The sequence below is a fragment of the Chironomus tepperi genome, unplaced genomic scaffold (assembly GCF_022539635.2).
Source record: "Chironomus tepperi strain 1889 unplaced genomic scaffold, CSIRO-AGI_Ctep_v1 contig_176, whole genome shotgun sequence".
NCBI lineage: Eukaryota > Metazoa > Arthropoda > Insecta > Diptera > Chironomidae > Chironomus > Chironomus tepperi.
In genome coordinates this window covers 338,059-358,905 of record NW_027226298.1, presented here as the reverse complement: position 1 = coordinate 358,905, position 20,847 = coordinate 338,059, and the positions used below count along the sequence as shown (strand labels likewise).

At 31.6% G+C, this 20,847-nt stretch overlaps 1 protein-coding gene across 5 annotated transcripts in view; it reads left to right on the top strand.

Annotated features, from left to right (window-relative positions):
* Window positions 1-20,847, top strand: part of LOC139089270 (sphingosine kinase B-like) — a 122,291-nt gene that overhangs the window by 35,029 nt on the left and 66,415 nt on the right. For 2 of the 5 annotated variants that reach the window (XR_011544284.1, XM_070638750.1), the window contains exon 1: window positions 19,986-20,238. The exons of the other annotated variants lie outside the window; for them this stretch is intronic. The gene's annotated coding sequence lies outside the window, so the exon portion shown is untranslated. Of the gene's footprint in view, window positions 1-19,985; window positions 20,239-20,847 lie in introns of those variants that run through there. 5 annotated transcript variants of the gene reach the window in all.

The following is a 20,847-nucleotide window of genomic DNA, read 5'->3' as shown; positions in this document are numbered from 1 at the left end:
TTACTGGATCTTGTGTTTTAGGTCTGGAAGTGAACTGGATTTTACTGGATCTTGGTTTTTAGGTCTGGAGTGACCTGGATCTTACTGGATCTTGGTTTTTAGGTCTAGAAGTGACCTGGATCTTACTGGATCTAGTGTTTTAGTTCTGGAAGTGACCTGGATCCTACTGGATCTTGTTTTATGGATTTGGAAGTGACCTGAATCCTCCTGGATCTCGTTTTGAAATTTTGGAAGTGACTTGGATCATACTGGATCTTAGTTTTGTGGATCTGGAAGTGACCTGGTTAACTTTGACTTATTAATCAAATACTGATCGCTGGGTCAAAAATGCGCTTAAGTCCCTCGATCAATAACACGAGGACTTTTGTAATTTTTTTCTTTATTTTCTTCTTCAGAGCCTTCCTTTCTATCTATGCTTAAAGTGATTCTTTTATTCAAATCTTCTTAGATGCTATAAGCTTCTGCTGGGCAGACAGGGTTGAGATTAAGTTAATAAGGACTTAATGTTGAATTAGGAGCTAACTTCAGGTTATTGAAATCAAATTTTAGGCAATTTATTGCTAACTTCACGTTCATTCAAACGTATTTTGTAATACAGCGCTAACTTCATGTCATTTAAACATCCAAATACTGCCAACTTCATGTCATTTAAACTGCGCTACACGTCATTTAAACTCAATTTGTACTTATTTACCGCTAACTTCATACAATTTTAAACCAACTAGAGCTAACTTCACGCCAGTTAAAAACAACTTCATGTCATTGAGCACAAACTTCATGTCAATTAAATTCAATTTCTGTTTTGGCAATTATTTGGCACTAACCTCATACAATTTAAATCCACTTAGAGCTAAGTTCATGTCATTCAAACTTCCAACTACTGCTAACTTCAGGTCAATTGAACCAAACTTCAATTTGCGCTAACTTCACCTTTAAATCCAATTTTCGGTTATTTTGCACAATTGAATTCAAATTAAATTCAACTAGAGCTAACTTCACGTCAGTAAAACTCAACTTCAAGCCATTTTGCGCTAACTTCACGTAATTGAAATCAAACTTCTAATTTGGCGCTAACTTCATGTCATTCAATCCTACTTCAGGTTATTTAAAGCTAACTTCATGTCAATAATCAAAAATTTGAATAATCTCCAACTCTGTACCTTACCATAATAGCTGATGCTGTTGATACTTGTGTGTATTTATTAATTTTCTCAGCTCAAAAGGAGCTATTGAAGAAATTAATTTTCAACATGTGATGAACGTTAAAGGTTCAAGGTGTGTATATAGAAGGTAAAAATTGCCATGCCAATGCGTTAAATTTTTTATCAAGCAAAGAGAAGATTAATACTGCAATATCTGTCCGCATTAAACACGCATGAATAAAAATTAGGTCATTGATGGGATTTTTAAATGAAAAAATGAGCATTGTGGATTTAACATATTTAACTGTGCCTTCCTTTGTGCTGTCTTTCGTTAATTCTGATGCTCATTAAAAAATTAAACTTTTTTTTTGCCATAAAAAAATAAAATTCCGAAACTGAAAAAGTTTTTCCGAGAGAAAAATTCATGGAAAATTTATGCTGCTGCAGCTGTAATGTTGCATGTTGCAATGCTTTCGAATGTTTTACGTAAAACATTGAAACATTCAACATTCAACATTGAAAGCTCGCACATGCTCAGTAAGGATTGAAGAGCTTTTTAAGCTTTCGGATTTTTTGTGTGCTTTGCGCTTGTCTGGTGAGAAACTTTTTGAGCTTTCGGCATTGTGCAGCTTCAACCCGAAGTTTATCTTTAAAATCTCAGTAACGTTTCTCATGCGAACAGATGTGGACCTGAAGATTATTTCTTCTTATTTTATACATAAGCTGTTCTAAAGTATGACGCTGATAACGGCTTTATGTATATATTCTAATATTAGTGTCGCTGCTTTTAACATTCAAAACATACAAGGTCATGTACACAAGTAGCAACAAAAAATCTATTTTTATGTTTATGATCCTAATAATTCTCATCTTGAATATCCTCATTATATTGATTATATATTTATGTTGATGAAGTGCTTGTGGCACTCAAATAATTTTGATTAATCCGCATTGTTTTACTTACTTCTTTTTTTTTTTGAAGCTCATATAAAACTCATAACGAATACTAAGAATATTTTAATTGAAAATTTTAAAAGAATAATTCTCTAAGGGGCTTATTTCTAAACGCATATATCCTCTTCTTACTGTTTCTTGAATTAAGAATGTGTTGTGGGAATTTTTAATATTATAATCCTTCAGATGATGTGATTCTTTTTCTTTGGTTTATTGAAATTCTCGTTTTGAGACGGAATAATATGAAGAAGTCAGTGATTCTTCAAACACGGAATTAATTAATTAAGTCTTTTATGTCGTTGAAGTGCATTGAATGCTAATTAGATTATCATTAAAGCAATAAAAAGCTTATGACAATTTTTAACGGTTTCTTGGAATTTGAAATTTTAACGAACTTCTAAAATTTGAATTTTATAGTAAATTTATAGCAAGTTTTATATAAATAGTAAGTTTTAGACAGTTTTCAACGATTTTCTGTTTGAATTATAAAAATCCGAATTTGAAATTCCAACGAATTTCTAAAATTTGAATTTTTTATAGCAACTTTATAGCAAGTTTGTTTATTTTTGATTCATTTCATTCTAAATCTTGTGGAAATTAGATAAGATTCTTCAAATTAATCTAAGTTAACAAACTTCTGAGCATTTATTATAGATCAGCATCTAAAGCTAAATCCTTCAAATCAAATTAATCATAAGGAAACATTTAAACTTTGATTCTAAACTCAAATCTACATATAAATCACTATATTAATGTTCAGAGATCAACAAAAAGGATGCCGAAGGTTTCCAATCATCAAAAATGTCTAAAAGTTCTTTGCTTTGAACCCCAAAAAAAGCAAACTTTTCTAATTCAACTTCTTGTTCTTCTTTGAAGCCGAAAATCACTTTGAGATAGCATGACACGACAGAAACCAAGCAGAAAAATGTATGGGATATAAATTTCTTAATCAGATTGTATTCGATTTGCTATTGGAATGTCTATGGATAATAGGAAAACAATTCAATGGCATTTTGATATGTGAAATTACCTTATTATTGCGGATACGGAACCCAAAAATAACTGCTGACATTGGAAATGTCTTTTTAATAATTATAATGTAACGACTTAACAGCTAGACCATCAACTGCAAAAATGAACTCTGTTATCTTTTGCTATGTCATGAGAAATTCTAATTTCTATTCTCAAGGCTTTTGACATCATAAGAGCAACCTTGTTATCTCTAATTTCAAGGATACAATCTTCATTCAAACAAAGTCAAATCAAAGCTTTGTCAAAAGCAGAATGATTTAATAATTGATAGTCATCAGATATCAAAAAGGAGCACTTGCGATTAGCACTTTAAAAAAAACTTTTGTCGCTGCTGTGTTATAGGATGATGAGAAACATATCGAATTAATTAGCTCTTGTTGAGGATAAGTGGAAGCACTTGAAAAAAATACTTGAAATTCTGTTAAATTATTAAATTGATTAGACTTTTTGAGAAAATTTTGTATTTGGATCCATGCTGATTTGATTGGTTATTTACTTCCTTGGCTGGGGTGCATGTGGCGCACGTGGAATCGTTGGGGCGCACGCTGACTAGGTTGCACGCGGACTAGGTTGCCCGCGGACTAGGTTGGGGCGCACGCGGACTATTGACCCGTGGTGAAAGTACGTCTAAAGCCGGCTCTATCCATACTGACTTGATTACTTACTTGGTTAGGGCGCACGTGAGACTGTTCTAAAGTAAGCTTTATCCATTGGCCCAGGGCGAATACGTCTAAAGTCAGCTCTATCCATACTGACCTGATTACTTACTTGGTTGGGGGACTATTTCCCCGGGGCAAGTTTGTCAAAAGTTAGCTCTGTCCATGCTGACTTGATCTAATCCATCGATAACTATAAATTCCACCTTAAACTGTCTCTATCAATCGATACTGTTTTTCAAGTCTACAATACCATGACTAACATCCTGTCATGAACTCTTTGGCATCTTATGTGATCTCCTTTTGTCATCCACAAAAAACAGTTTTTAAAGTTGCAAGGAACCAAATAGAACTCAAATACAAAACAATCTTCCATTGTTGCAAAGACTTTTGCTAGACAAACTTGAACTTTTTCCACATTTTGCCATAAAAACGATAAAACAAAAAAAATAATTTTGTGACACAAAGTATCAGAACTAAATACAACAAATGTGTATGTGTAATGCAATTCATAAAGTTTTTTTTTCTAGTTCGAAAAACTATGGCAAAGAGCTTAAATAGAAAATATGCTGGGTGGTGTAAGTATGGAACGATACGAGAGTTGAACATGAACAAGTTTTTTTTTACGAATGTCAATAAGCTATCACGTATTCAGATAATGAACATTCTATTGGCATATTTTTGGCATTGAAATTCAATTAGATTTTTGTTGTTTTTTGCGGAATAAAGTCATTTCCTCATTGATGCAAATGGAAGTAAAAAAAATTGTTCATGCAGAAAGAATATTGCAAAATTCATTGAATATTAAGCCACAATGTAAAGTGTTTGGTATGGTTTGGAAATTGGGAGAGGGGTGTGGACGTTGGTAGTAGCCATTGACTCTCTTAGAAAGGAATGTTTCAAGAGTACATCTTTAATTACCCCGGGGCACAAATGTTGGACACCATGCTTCTTATTCTAAAGGTCAATTGAGGCATCTTATCTTGCTCTAGCACTGATTAATGGTATTTCAAAGCCTACTGGCGCCCGGGGTATATGTTCAAATGGAACCAACCTATCCTCCCTTTTCTCCATTGTTTTTACAATTTTATGCCTACTTAGTAGTGGCACTTCCGGAAAATGTTCCACTTTCAGCATTTAACAACTATCCCTCCTCTAAATTCCTAACCTACAAATTTTCCTAACCTAAAAATTAAACCTCACTTCTAAAATTCCCCATGTTCAGCATGTGCATAAGCAGTTTTGTTTATGTGCACACGTTCTCCTTATCATTTTTTGTATGCTCTTTAAGCCTTTATCAAACAATAAACTTTTACTCAATACTCTCCCCTCCAGCATAACGTTGCAGCATTATGCTTTTGATTTTTGAAGGACATTAAAAGCTACTGTCATATTTAAGAAGATTAGAATGACATTTTCCCTCCTTTTGATACCTTTTTTTCCTCCTCTACAAACCCTCATTTCTCTCTTTCTGTAATTTCTTTCATGTCGTTGGCAAAGTAAATTCCCACAGTGGCTTTCGATGTCTGTGTACATATATGATAAGAGTCAAAAATGTCAACAAATGAATGATATTAATCTCGAAAATTACTCATTGTAAGTAAGAAAGGAGTTTTCCATTATTTTGACCTACAAAAGTTTAGTTCTGTACTTGCTGTGCTTTGCTTTCTTTTTGGGTGGAGGTTTACGTGGAAATTTATGGTTTTGAATCGCGAAATAAAGGAATGTACGGAGAGGATAAAGTTGTATTTAAAGATAAATTAGGTAGAGATGCTTATGAGTTTGATCAGATGAGTATTGACTAGAGCGCATTTTATGTCATTTAAAAGAGGTTAAAGTAGCTAAAGAAGATAGATTTATTCAAAAAAAGCCCGTTCCAAACTGATTTATTTTGTTCAAAAAAGCTTCTTAATAAGCTTTGATTTTATGAACTTTTTGAGGTTAATTGGCTAAAAAAGCTTGATTTTATTTGAACTATTTGAGGTTAAATTGCTTTATCGATTGGGTTCGAGACTTGGCATGGGAAATTTTTCAAAATCATATGCTCTGACATCAAAAAGCTTTGATTTGATTCTAAAAGTATCTATTGAGTTTTTCAAAAAGCTGAATAGCTAATTTTTTTTTTTGATTCTAAAAGTATTAATTTTTTAAAAAGCTCGATTATTTTTCAAAAAGCTTGAATTTTTTTCAAAAAGCTTTGTTATTTTCAAAATATCTGTTTTGCAAAAAGCTCGATTATATCATAAAACTAGATCATTCTTCAAAAAGCTCAATATTTTGTCAAAAAGCTATATTTTTTCAAAAAGCACGTTACTTTAAATGCTTAAATTTATAGCTAACCTTTCAAGTCTTCTCGACCAATGATAAATTTTCCTATTACAAGCTGCTCTAGTCCACGATTCTAACCTCTAATTCTAACATCAAAAGATTAAAACAGCACAAAGCTAATAATAGCTGCATCTAAAACGCAGGTGTGCTTTTCACAAACATTTTCATTCTTTGAACCTCTCACGTTCTATGCTGAATCCCACGCTTGATTCTAACTCCAAAAAATATTCACCAAACATTTTTCATAAAGTGAAATTCATCCTTTTTTCGAATTGACACAAGGGTTTGATATCATGTTTACATGCAGACTCGCTTTTCTTGTTATGCTGTCGGTTCGTTCATTGACATAAGTATGTGGAGAAAGATCAGAGGTAACACATCTTCTTCTATTTGTAGACATTCAAATTTCTTATTTCATGCTTGATGTCTAGGGAAATCATATAATATTTTTTTAACACTCTACATTCTCAATGTCTACATGTATGTCAATTTTACCCTCAAACTGAACATTTTCATAACTCAATCTTTCATATTTCTTTTATTGAATATGTTAAAAATGCTCGTTGCCATTGCCATCTGACGTGTGTGTGTTGCTGTTCTTAAAGTCCTATCTTGACTTTCAACATTCTAAGTGTCTTCACACTGTCGTAAAGACTATACGACAAGTTTTTTTATGTGTGTTAAAAAAGATTCCTTCCGCTCTTATCACTCTCTATGACATGAAGTACTGAAGTGTGATGATCTTCTTTATGTGAAAACTCATCAACATCATTGATTAAATATCGCTTCAATGAATGTCAAATGTTAATACCTATTCAAGTTAACATTTGTGGAAGTTTTTAATAACAAACCTTTTAAGCTTTGTCTTATATGTGGTGGTGATGTTGTGCTCAAGTGTCATTTGGATTGTACTCTAAGTTGACTTGGAGATGGTTTTTGGGAGGTGAGAGAATTTTGAGAATTATTGATGAATAAATCTGGATATCCTTTGCGACAGAATCACTCTGTTGCAAAATGCGACTTCAATTTATGTGCCATGCAGCAGTTTCCTTTACTAATGTCCCCTTTTTTGGCTCAAACCACTACTTTTCAAGGGGCAAAGTTTGAATTCTAGGTTATTAGGATGGAATATTAACTTATAGGAAGTAGAGCGCCCCGAGATGTCCAAAGTAAATGAATTGCCATGAGAAAGCAGAGTTGCGATGTTTACGTGCAGCACAAAGCCACATTAAATCTTTATTTACAAACTTTCAAGAAGCATCTTCACAAAAAGTATGAAAAGAATCAAAATTCCATAAGTAAGCAACTCCAAAATCACGACAAAAACAAAATTTTCACACTCTCTAAACGTTCACAGCACATTCTTAAAAACTTTTTAACTGCTAAACTTTATCAATAAAATTCACAAACACATTCAAATACAAAAATGAAATCAAAAGTCCATAACAATTGACTTTTTATCTGTTGTAGATTGTAGACATAATAATAAATTTGAATTTTTATTGGATCAAAATGAAGTTAAACCTCCGTAATAAACACAGATATGTTTACAATAGACAATGCCGATCAAATATTGATTTTACAATCCCTTTAAATTGAAACAATATCGGCAAATTCAATCTTGATAACTTTAAAAGCTTTTATTTCCTCGCTATTTGTTATTCCGCTCGTGATATTGACTTCACAATTGAGATCTGTTATTGCTTTTATCATAAACGTCAAAAACTTGATATTTTCAACAATGAGAATCTGAGTTTCTTAGGAAAAGTATTGACTATAAGCAGCAAATGCTTCTGGCATTAGAGATTATTGGGAATTAAATTAAGCTCTTTAAATGATTTTGCTTAGGAATTTAGAAAATTTCAATGTTTATGAAGAATTTCTTTCATAAAATAAGGCTTATTGTCCTTGATTTTGAATCCTTGAAGCTTATTATCTACAAGTCTTAGCTTTAAAATCTTTTTCACATTAATCACTAAATTTAATTAAATACATTCTTTGAAATATTATTTCATCTTTCCTATAAGAAAATGTAAATAAACGGGGAATGAAACTAAGAATTTTAAACTTAACGAAGGGAATTTGAATCTCAAAAACCGTTAATTTGGTAATTAACTTTTTTTTGCAAATTCTAGAAGGAAATTAGTAAGAAAGTTTAAAAGAAGCAAGAAGTTGCAGTTTAAATTAAAATCTACTCAGGAATAGCTCAATAATTCAAAATTAAATCAGGAAACATCATTAACAAATAAAATCAGACAAAGGATTTCCCGGCAAAAACATAACAAATTCTCAATCCGAGATGTGGTGTGAAAATTAATTATATTTCCATCAAGTAATCATCTACTAATTGTAGTCATTAGCTCAATAGTCAATGTAAACACTCAATGTAGCATTAACTCAACTTTCCACATTCATTCAACACAAATAATAGCGTAAGGATGTTGATTATTACTGAGGATATAACGATAAACAAACAAATAAACGTTTTGAATTGTGCTAATCGTGAATTACTAAAGTAAATAAAACATTTTCTCTGCTTTGCTTAGCAATTCAAGTTGAAAGTGCTTCTTCATATATCTCGCATATTTGACATTCGATTTGAAATCGATCAGCAATTGAATCACGATTCACGTTTACAATTTCTCGTTTCAAACTTTTCACTTTTCTGATGTTGATAGGTAATGCTTTTGTATATATTGCACGATTACAAGGACGTCTTTCGTCTTATTACACAATATATTGTCTAAATGCTTTCGCTTTGATAGATTATAGCTGTCGATATATCATCGAAAAAATATTCAAGTGTAAGAAGTTTTCGTGTTCTTCTAAAGAAGTCGAGATGGAAAAAAATGAGATACAAATTTATTGCCAATGGGAAGAATAAGAGAAGCAAAATAAAAAAAGGATTTTTTTTCTGACAACCTTTCTTAAATATGCTTCAATATCGTTTAATATTGCTATGGGCAATAAACATCTATTCAAAATGGTCGAAAATTGCTACTGAATGCTCTCGAGGGAATGATGTCAACATCAAATAATATTAAATTTTATTTTAGGTTGAAAGAACGTCTCTTGATGTCATATTTGAATTGAATGAAGAGTTTGTGAATCAAATTAACGGTAAATAGATGAAAAGTTGTTTACTTACAGTTGTAAATGCTTGAATTAATTAAAAATTGACTCGATTTAAATTCACCTTTAAAAATGGAAACTAAGGGGCTTGCAACTATGTTTCAAAAACTTAACGAATATCATTTGAATTTTAAAAGTCCGTTAAGAAGGAAAATTCAAATTTGATCAATTTTCTGTCAAAATCTTTATCAATTTCCAGAATTTAATTCATTTCTCTTATAAATCGTTGATATGACAAATTGATCGATGTTACCACATCATGAAATAATTCATTTAATAGACATGAAGTGGAAAATTATGAAAAGTAGAAAGGCAAACATCAAAAAAGATAAAGTTTTACGCACAGATGAGTTGATTATGAAAGTGATTCATGACTTATTCATGAATTGCTCATTTATTCAGAACAGATAGATCAATAGAATAGGTATGGTCCGAAAAATTAATTCCGGATCCAATGATTGAGAATTCACATGACAGAAAATAGATCCATAAATAGACTCACTTTCCTTTTTCAATTTTCATCATATTTATGTCCACAAATCTTTCATCGGATGTCCTTATCAGATCATTTGGGAATAAAAAAAAGAGCAGGCTCTAATCGAATTTAGATTATAAAATTATGATTATTGGCCATGAAATGTCTAAACACGCGGAAAAGTCATAAAATGTAATATACTGCAAATGACATATTCTGTCTCACATGTGTGCTTATAACACATTTTTGCCATTTTGTATCCATTAAATTTATGAAAAAAATGATGACTGAAAATATACCATAATAAAATGTTCAGGTTTGGGGATTCTCAATAAATTTTATTTGAAAAAAGAGGTAGTAGGCATTGACATTTGAGTTTACTTTAAAGTGCTGGCTTACTTATTTCGCTGGCGATGCATATCAATTGTGATACATGACTTCCTATTGATGCCTCTTAAAGTTTGCTCTATCTCTGGCTACAGCTTGCCAATTATTGATTCCAAATGCAATCGACAGCTTCTTTCCATGAGCTCCTTAGCCGTCCAAGTGATCTTCTTTAAAGTACTGCCTTAAAAAACAATCCACAAGTGGCCTTAGCCTCAGCAACAGATTCTACCATTTAAAGTCATCCAAAACACCTTCACAAAATTCCCGACCATCCAAATGTCCTTCCGGGAAACACCAAAATACACATTTTTTTCTCTCTCTTTTAATGTATGATACCCAACATCAATCAATTTAAATTGAGAAAGAATGTCGTGTCCTTGGTACTTTTTTTTATGTGTTCATGTAAGTATGATACATATTCATGGATGTGTCTCAATGTTATAAAGATTCGTCTTCAATTGATCGATATATTCGGGTATGTATCATCACTTTAATGCTATAATCTCCATTGATGATCATAAAGTGAAAATTGAATATCATTCAAGACTTATTGTTCCATTTATAATAATATCGTATATCCAAATATATTTGCATCAAATTTTCATGTCCCAAAATGAAATTGAAGCTTTTGTTTGACAATCAAGCATCTTAATTATGAATTTCTAATGCTATTAATAATCATGACTATAACAATCTATACAGAATATTAAATTGATCATTTAATTAATAGATTTATGCATCTATAGTCATTGAAATTTATTAAAATTCTTTTGTCTTACTAGAAAAAAACTTGTTGATTCTTATTTCATGGCTTGCTTGAATTCAAAACTGTTTAAAACTTTATCTTCAGATATTATGAATTGATTGTGTTCAGTAAGCTTCTTCCTCTATTTATAGTGAAGGTGATTTAATATCGGTTAACACAATCCTGGGGCGAAGACAGAACAAGGAGACAGGGGACGGGTAGCAGTTGCATTTTTGTATGTGGATCGTCAAAATTAAGGGGCAAAAAGCTTTCAAAATGATGATTTTGTCCATATCTAGAGGGTTGGGTTAGGTTTGCAGGACAATCTTCCTCGTTCCTTCCCCTCGTTCCTCCACCTCAACCTTCTCTTGATGCACTTTCCGTTCACGCTTCGTCTCCACATCCTCATCATCAACTCATTGCCATACATACTTTTCCTCCAGAACTAAACTTCCTGAAAGCATGTGCAAGTAAGCTTAAAATAAACATGTCAAGAAATAATAATAGAAAAGTAAAACTATGAGTACATATTGTATAATAATAAGACTTCCATGTTATGCACAATAAAGGAATTTTCATTGAGCTCAACGATGTGCTTTCTGATGATTACAGAAGCTTTTCAGTGGCTTGATATCTACACCCACAAAAAAAAAGAGACGAGCAACATAAATGACAAGGTGAAAATTGCTTGTAAAGTCCAAACAGTGTGGGAATGTAAAAACATTGAGGTATCATTTCCATATTCAGGATAGTGACGATGTTGATGAAGAAGAATCCAGAGAAGTGAGATCTTCTGTTTTAGAAGGATTTTACACTCAATTTATGGCATTAGACAAGTGCTTGTTGTCTTTCCTATTTCCCAAACAAGAACAGAAATTTATGCGATATCATAAATTAGCTTCGTTTCTCTTCCTTCAAACACAAACAAGTATCGTATTTCCAGTTAAAATATATTTCATACTTACAGGAAAGAAGAGATTAGACTATCAAAAGGCTTTCTCTTCTTGTTGATAAGTAAACCATAAGCTCTCTCACTCTTCCTACTTGTTTATAGGATGAAACATCCGCTTCCGAAAATCCTTCATTTGGGTACAATATGAGAGATGAGATAAAATGTAAAAAATCTACATAAACATAACGGTGATGCGGAAGTGTACATGATTGGGTGTATAGGAGGCGCATTTTTGTGTACTTTACTAATTTTACATGATGTTATGAGTAGAAGAAGGTGAAGGACTAGACGAAAAGTTCTTGTTTTAATTTATTTGAGTATCTGAAACTTTTGGGTACCGCTGTGAGTTTAATCACTGGTATCGGTATCGAGCCATATATATGGGAATTTGTCAGTGTGGAAGTAAGATGGCTGTGGTTGAGTGGCTATACAACAGATCGGGTATAAGAAACTATCTATTATGTAAGGACGTGGGTTCGATTCCCATCAGAGGTGTCCATCAAGTAGAACGGTGACCTAACGAGTTTAGTGAAACACTATATATGGGTTTTTTGTGCTAATTTGTGAAAACAAGAAAACAACTTTTAAAAATTTTGTGAAGGTTCCTGCACCGAGATATGAGCATTTAAAGCAATTTTTGACGTGTCAAAATGTAACTCCAACATAACAGCACCAAAAAATTTGAAACTTTGCTGTTTTTTTGTGCAACCCATACTCAGCCAAAAAATTTTTTTCAAAATAGTTCCGCTACAGAGTTATATCCATTTTTCGATTTAAGTGCAGAAAAAGTAGTCAAAAAATCGAAAAATTTTCACACTTTTTAATGTAAAATCTACAAACCTTTACCAAAATTCTTTAAATTTTGCCTGTTTTTTGTGCAAGTTACCTAACAAAATAAGCATCTTTTTTGGATGTAGCTTGTATAGCCGTTTTCCCGTGCAACCTAAACTCAAAAAATTCAAAGTTTTTTACAATTTTGCATGGAAATTACGCAAGACTTTACCAAAATTATTCAAAATTCTCCTGAATATTGTGCATATATTAATTGTTCATAAAAAGTTTAGTAAAATATAATTTTTTAATTATATATAGAAATATAGCCATTTTCCTCTTCAAGATAGTGAAAAAGTTAGATTTTTTTTAGATTTTTAGCTCTAACTTCAACAGGAAGTAACAAAAATTTTTGGAACTTTGTCTGATTTATTTGCAAACATTACTTAATAAAACAAAGCAAAAAGATTTTTTGAAAAAATTTATTTGAAAAATTATGGCAATTTTTTTCATATATGAAGGTGTACAAAAGTATTAAAAATCTCTATTTTTTCATATTTTTAACTCTCAGAAATGCAAATCTTGATTAAAATTTATGAAACTTTTTTTGTTTCATTTAGTAATGTTTGCAAATAAATCAGACAAAGCTACAAAAATTTTTGTTACTTCCTGTTGAAGTTAGAGCTAAAAATCTAAAAATATCTAACTTTTTCACTATCTTGAAGAGAAAATGGCTATATTTCTATATATAATTAAAAAATTATATTTTACTAAACTTTTTATGAACAATTAATATATGCACAATATTCAGGAGAATTTTGAATAATTTTGGTAAAGTCTTGCGTAATTTCCATGCAAAATTGTAAAAAACTTTGAATTTTTTGAGTTTAGGTTGCACGGGAAAACGGCTATATCTTACCACATAAGCTACATCCAAAAATTATTTTATGCTTATTTTGTTAGGTAACTCTTGCACAAAAAACAGGCAAAATTTAAAGAATTTTGGTAAAGGTTTGTAGATTTTACATTAAAAAGTGTGAAAATTTTTCGATTTTTTGACTACTTTTTCTGCACTTAAATCGAAAAATGGATATAACTCTGTAGCGGAACTATTTTGAAAAAAATTTTTTGGCTTATTTTACTGAGTATGGGTTGCACAAAAAAACAGCAAAGTTTCAAATTTTTTGGTGCTGTTATGTTGGAGTTACATTTTGACTTCCAGAACGTCAAAAATTGCATCTTTAAATGCTCATATCTCGGTGCAGGAACCTTCACAAAATTTTTAAAAGTTGTTTTCTTGTTTTCACAAATTAGCACAAAAAACCCATATATAGTGTTTTACTAAACTCGTTAGGTCACCGTTCTACTTGATGGACACCCATCAGAGTCAGTTTTCTTGATCCATTACATCCCTAACAGCGCAAATCGATCAAAAATCCGATCCTAGACTCTGAATTGGTGCTGGATTCGGTTTAAACTCGACATGTCAGTTGCTATTCAAGCATTGAGTGTTCTCTATGTGACAATACTTCCCACAAAGCTCACGTCATGATTATGACTTAATTACTAAAGACACATAGCAAGGCAAAATTGCCACTAAAAGTGCAACAAAACATGAACAAAATCAGTATTGCTTCATCTATTCCAACTAAAAATCCATTAAACTCATCTATGAAGTACGTCATACACATTACCATCATCAGACACCAGCACAAGTATAAGTTTCATCAATATCGACATTGATATGACATCGAAAGACGTCGACTATCATCATATAAACTGTTTGCTATACCTGTCAATGTCTATTGAGATTTTTCTCCCATTGACTTTCTTCCGTACACATGTTTCAATTTACTAATCCACCTGTGTGCTTATAATTTAAGTACTGTTATGTCACAACTGATGATAATTTATTACATTTTTTCACCTGCTCTTCTTGCCTTCCTTACTGATTACGGAAAAAGTAATCAGTAAAGTACATAAAATTAATTATCATCTCCATTTAATCAGCATCTATGTGAGATGAATGGATGGAAGTTTTAATGTAAACATAAAGCATAAATAGACTATTAATCTTAAGCCATTATTACTGACTGCCTAGTTTTATTGAAAGATGAAAAAAAAATTAAAAATTCTCTCGATAAATTGAGATACTTAATCTGTGGCTGCATATTTTGTTCGGAGAAAAATAGCTTATGTTATTTATGTAAACATGCTATGCATGCACATAGCATCGATTGGCTCGGAAATGTGAAGCGCCAACTTTATTTTCATTTCCAATGATATTTATTCTATTTCGAGACGATGTGCATGCATGCTGGCAAACATAACTGACACCTTAAGTTTTCCGATTGAAAAATTTCTGAATTCTTCAAGTTCTTCTATGTTATGCGTGTTCCTGTATTATATTTTACATTGAAATTCAAATAGAGTCTGAGAAAATATAAATCACAGATAGAAAAGTTTTATTTCTTGGTTGAATGTGGACTGGATTTATGGATATTATGCATATACTTTATATACAGAATGACAATATACAGACATAAGTCGGACTGACTATGGAGTCGATTTCTTCGGTGGTTATATGGTACAGTACGGCTCGGAACAGTATAGGTTCTATGGTTCCTAGTATGGTACTGTGGTACATCTGGTATGGCAAAGTGTTGATCTGTATTGTACTCTGTTATTGGCTCTGTCATCTAGTTTGTCTGGCCGCACGTTATGCTGACATTCTTTTATTACTATTCTGCGCAAAGTAGCTTTTGGAGCTCCTGGTCGCCTTTTCCCTAGTGGATTCCATCCAAGGGCTGTGTAACAAACTTGTGTCTCTGTCCCAGCAATGACATTTTTCTTCCGAAGCGTATGCCCTATCCTGCAGTTCCTCCTCATCTGTATCTCCTTGCTGATGTCTTGTTGACCTGCTTTTTGCAGAAGGATTATGATAAGTCCATCCGCTAATATGAAGTATGGACAAAATTTCAATGTATTAAAATTTTATGAAGTCTTACACAATTGGAGATTCATTGGTGCTCAGAATATCTATAAATATCATTACCCTTCAATAAATACATCCAACAATAATATATTCAATCAGTTAACAGTCAAATAAATCCCAAAATTTCAATATGAAATGAATTTTAATTAAACCAATTCAGGAACAAATTTCATTGAATTTTTACCATGACAGCAATGCGAGCAATTTTCATAAGAATTTAATGCAGAAATCCAATTAACATTCATTCCATGTAAGTTTCCAACAATGTGTATGTGCAAAAATATTCAAGGTTCATATGAATTTGTATGAAAAAAAAAAATTAATCACTTCCATATTGTAAAACCTTATTCTGTCAATTACTGAGAATTTATGTAATAGTAAATATGGAATGGATTTTTTTAAAAAATATTTCATAAAATCATGAAGAATTTTCTAGTTATTTTTTTCAACAATTTCGTAATCGGATTTTGCTTATTTATTTTATTTCTCTTCTTCCTTCATACTTTTCAACCTTATGCCTTCATATAAATGTTCTTAAAAAATATCAATATGAAGAAGTGGAAATAAATATGAGCAGAAAAAAGGTAAAGAGGATTGTTAGCAATAAACGAACTGATTTGTTTTGGACACATGGAAAGAATTATCTGCTCATATAACGTCTACATCACAGGCATGGCAAGTAGAAGAAAGAGCAAGAATCTTTTTTATGGTTATTAGCTTATTTTGTGGAAAACAGGATGTAATTATTTGTCATTTGTGTATTTTTTTTTTTGGGTTTTGTGGCTTTTTAAAGTTCAGTCTCACAAAGGGAAGTACTTCCCTTCCTGAATAAATATCCAGACTTTTTTGGCACCAAGGCACATCTTGGTGGGAATTCAAGACCGAAATCGCATTCGGCATGAGGTTCTTACCGTTTTTTTTTATAATTATCAACTCTTTTAATGAAATTCCATGAAATAAGACAGAAAGGCATGAAAGAAAACAGTTTCATGCCTCAGAATTTAAATAAATATTGATTTTTGTTTGTAACGTATTTTTTGATTTTAAAAAATTTAAACGGTCATTTTTTTTAAAAAACATAGTTTTTATGCCAGTTTTTTCATCATCCGGTCAATAAAATGGTGCTATTTAATACCCTTTAAAAAACACTCCAGAAGCAAATTCTCGAAAAACCCTTAACAACGTCCTCAAACAACCTCACCAAAAAGTATGCAAATGGAACATCCATCCATTCATTTACAATGATGTTGAAATTCTCTCTCATTTCTAGTCCATTCAAAAGATACACATTGTACATTTTAAGTTAATTTCACTTTTTCCCCCTTACAAAGCAAATATTATTTCAATGGATAAAATTTTAATAAAGCCTTTTTTTTCTTTGTTGCTCCTTTATTGAGGCTCAGAATTTTTTCACGACATCGACATGGCTGATGTTAATAATTAAAACCCCGGCACTTTATGTTAAAGGCACGAGAGCTTAAACAATCTTTATTTAAAAAGAAAAAAATATTCAGCGACTTTAGTCGAAAAGCTTCCAATAAATCAAAAAAGTTTTGTTGTGAACGGAAACGACATTTTTTACAAAATCTTCCAAAATTGCCACTTTTGTAGAAAAAATCAATATGATGTCGATTTAATGGCAATATCTGACGTATCTGTAAATTCACCTATAATTGGAAATTCTCTTCTCGAAACTTTCGTTTACCAAATTTAATAATAGACTATTTGAAATGATCAATATTCTATATTGGGGCGACATCGACAGTATATTGCAGGCTACAAAAAAATACTCTCTGGAGAAATTTCTTTCCGTAGCATGAGTTGTTGACTTCTCGTTTAATGTTCATCCAAAAGGAAGTGACAACCATATATTTTCCATTCATTTACATCCTATTCCCCACCTTCCCGTATAAATTTGTTTTCTTTTTTTGCATAGAAAGTAAAGGCACAGCGAAGGAAAGTAAGGAAGTCAACTACTATTTCACTGAATTTGAGGAACTCAGACGCATTATTGTGCTTGTAAGTGCTATTCCTAATGTCTCGTCGTTAAGAAACAGAAAGAAAATTTGAACTCCGAAATTTCGAAGTTCGAAAATTTCGAAATTCGAAATGTAAAAATCCGAAAAAATTAAAAATCAAAATTTGAAAAACGAATTTGAAAAAATAAGCTAGAACTCCAAAATTTCGAAATACGAAAATTATTCGATACCGAAAAAAAAAGAATTTCGAAAAATCCGAAAATTCGAAATTCAAAAAAACTCAAAAATATGAATCGCAAAAAACTAAAACTCTGAAAATTCAAAATCCGAAAAACATTCGAAATCGAAAGTGAATTCCGAAAAATTCGAATTCGAAAATTAAGAATCTCAAAAATTGTAAATTCGAAAATTAAGATCCATTTCATTCTTCATTGCCAGCAGCCTTAGGAATTGCCAAAAATGAGTTTTTCCCAGACATTCTCTTATTCCTTATCGTATGATGTAACATCATTTCAATGAAAATTCTGCAAAATTCTCAAATTTTCCACTCTATTAACTGTTGAATCACAGCCATATTTCCACCCAAAACTGAACAAATTCACTGCAACTTCTCACCAAAATCAGCCCGACTAAAAATATTCAAATTGTTTAAAAATAAACTTTTTTTTCTTTCTTTTGCCTTTAAATCAGCATGTTATGGATATAATGTGTATGGAGAAATTCGAATTTTTTTGTTTTTTATAGAACACATGTGCTTACTTATGAATCACTTTTCGCCTCACATACCTAGCAGAATGTGAATTTTTCAAATATATTCTCACTCTTTTTTGTTTCACTTTGTTTGCATAAAATGCGGGGCAAAAATAAATCAATAAATTAATATTTACGGCAACAGAAGCAGCAGCAACAACAAATGATTGTAATAGAATGTAAGGATAATGCTTGATAACACTGACTGTAAAAATGTGTTGTGTATTTAAATTTACTTTACTTTTTTTTTGTGTATATGTTATGATAAATGTCTAAGGATAAAGCTGGAGCAAGAGCAAAGTCACAACACCCATAAATATGATGTAACACAATAAAAAACAATGAAGAAAGCAGCAATTCATTCTCATATCCGTTTTCGACAACAAGTATTCGTCTTCAAAGGAGGAAAAATATTTCTTCAGGAAGCAACGCGCAATATGAACAAAAAGACTTGTTTCTCCTTGATCATGGGGAGTTGTTTGCAAATGAGGGTTGACATAAATTGATATGACCTTAATGATTGTGTGACATGGTTACTCAAACTATGCATCGCGACACACTAATGTGATGTGACTTGATCTCATGTGTGTTGCAACAAGTTTGGCGACACACTAAAAATACAAAATTTTTTGGATATTTGCTACCAAAAATGATCAAAATTATTTGAGTAAGGATTTAGGCTTGTCGTCCCGATCAGCACATATTGAAATGTTGACACCTAGAACACCAAATGGCAGTCAATTGGCAAATTTGGTTGTTTTCGCAACGTCACTGCCTTGTCGTTGTGTTGTCAACATTTCAATGTGTGTCGATCATGAAACAAATAGAACGAAAGCATTGCTCCAAAACTCATGAATTATTCCCAAGTTAAGACCTTCTACCCACTTCACTTCAAATGTCAGACGACATAAATGAACAACCCCAGATATTATACACATATGGAATCTGTAGCTCATAACATTATCATCATCACTCACCATGATGAATGCAACATAATGAGAATGTCACATGGACACATGGTTGTGTATCGCAACTGTTGATTCATATGACATAATTATCACATTTAAGCTTTCAAGTTTCGCCCATACGGAAATGATAAAAGTTTAGTTGGAATGTACACATGATTGCATAATATAATTGAATTTAGGGAAGAAACAAATAACTTAGTTGAGGGTTCCAATGGGACAATAATCCACAAAAAAGGGAATATAATAAAAATAAATAAAATTGTACGTGTCAGGAACGATGCGGAAAATGGAAAACTATAAAAGAGCACACGTTTTTGCTACTCTCGCAGAATTGTACATTATGAGAAACGTGATCGAAATTCTTTCCCCACATCGGATGCTGTAAATCTCCACAAAAGTTCTCATTTCTCTTACGATACTCTCTCAATTCTCTCTCAAATGTGACAAGGCTGACTCATATTCCCATTGTGCTGTGGCTTTTAAATAAAAATTTATTTGCAACATGTTGCGCGGCATCACAAAAGAGCGAAGTGCCTTTGCCTTCTTTCGTTTCAGTTCTTGACTGAACAGTTTCGTACGACAAAGGAGAAAGAGAGCAAGCAAGTGAAGCAAAAATTTTATACATTTTTTTCTTTCTTACATTTCCTTTTTTTCATTTCGTACCAAAAAAGGGAAAAAAAGGAAAAAAATGTTCAGTTTAATATTTACCGCGAAGCGATTAAGAGGATCGTGCCGACGTGCTACGAATATCAAAAAAATATAAATTTAATTAATTATTTTTCCTTAATTTTTAATTTTATTTTTAAGCATTAATTGTGTGTGATTAGATAAGGATATATATGAGACAATGAACACAGTTATGTGAGGATATAGTGTTAAATGAACTGTTAAATGCTTAAAACTACATAATAGCCAATAATAAGTTCTGCTTAAATTAATAGTGACGTTCTTTATTAGTGGATAGCCAAAAAAGTCAGTAATTTTTTTGTACAAAAACAACAGCCTCAACCTACGTATTGACTATTAATATTCGACAGATCTACAATATTTTTCCTTAATAATATTGCCAAGGGGCATCAATTTCAGGAAATTTGATTGATTTTCATGGGAAAAGCTTTGAGATAATTTAATAATTTTGGCATTTATTTGTGCTGTTTATTTTTGAAGAGGAATTGCTTAAATTTTGTTGAATTTTATTGGAGGATTTGGTGATGCGAAAAGGAGTCAATGAGCAATTTTTTGATTAATTTTCATGCTATTAAGCATTAGTTCTCCCACATTTATTCTTATTGAATATTTACCTAGCTTTTTGTAAATTTGATTTTGGGAAATATCGAAAAATTCACATTTTTGAGTTCAAATGTCATTGTTTGGGCGTTTTCTGTTTTGTCCATGAAGATAAATTACATTCGAAAAGTATATGATCTGCATTATGCAATGTAATTATATCCATTTAAACTTAAAATATGTTAAATTTGGATTAAAATTTAGAATGAATTTCAAATTTGACTTTTGTTGATTAAAAACTCAAAATTAACATTTTGACTTTAAATTTAACAATTTTAAGACCAATTAGCAGAG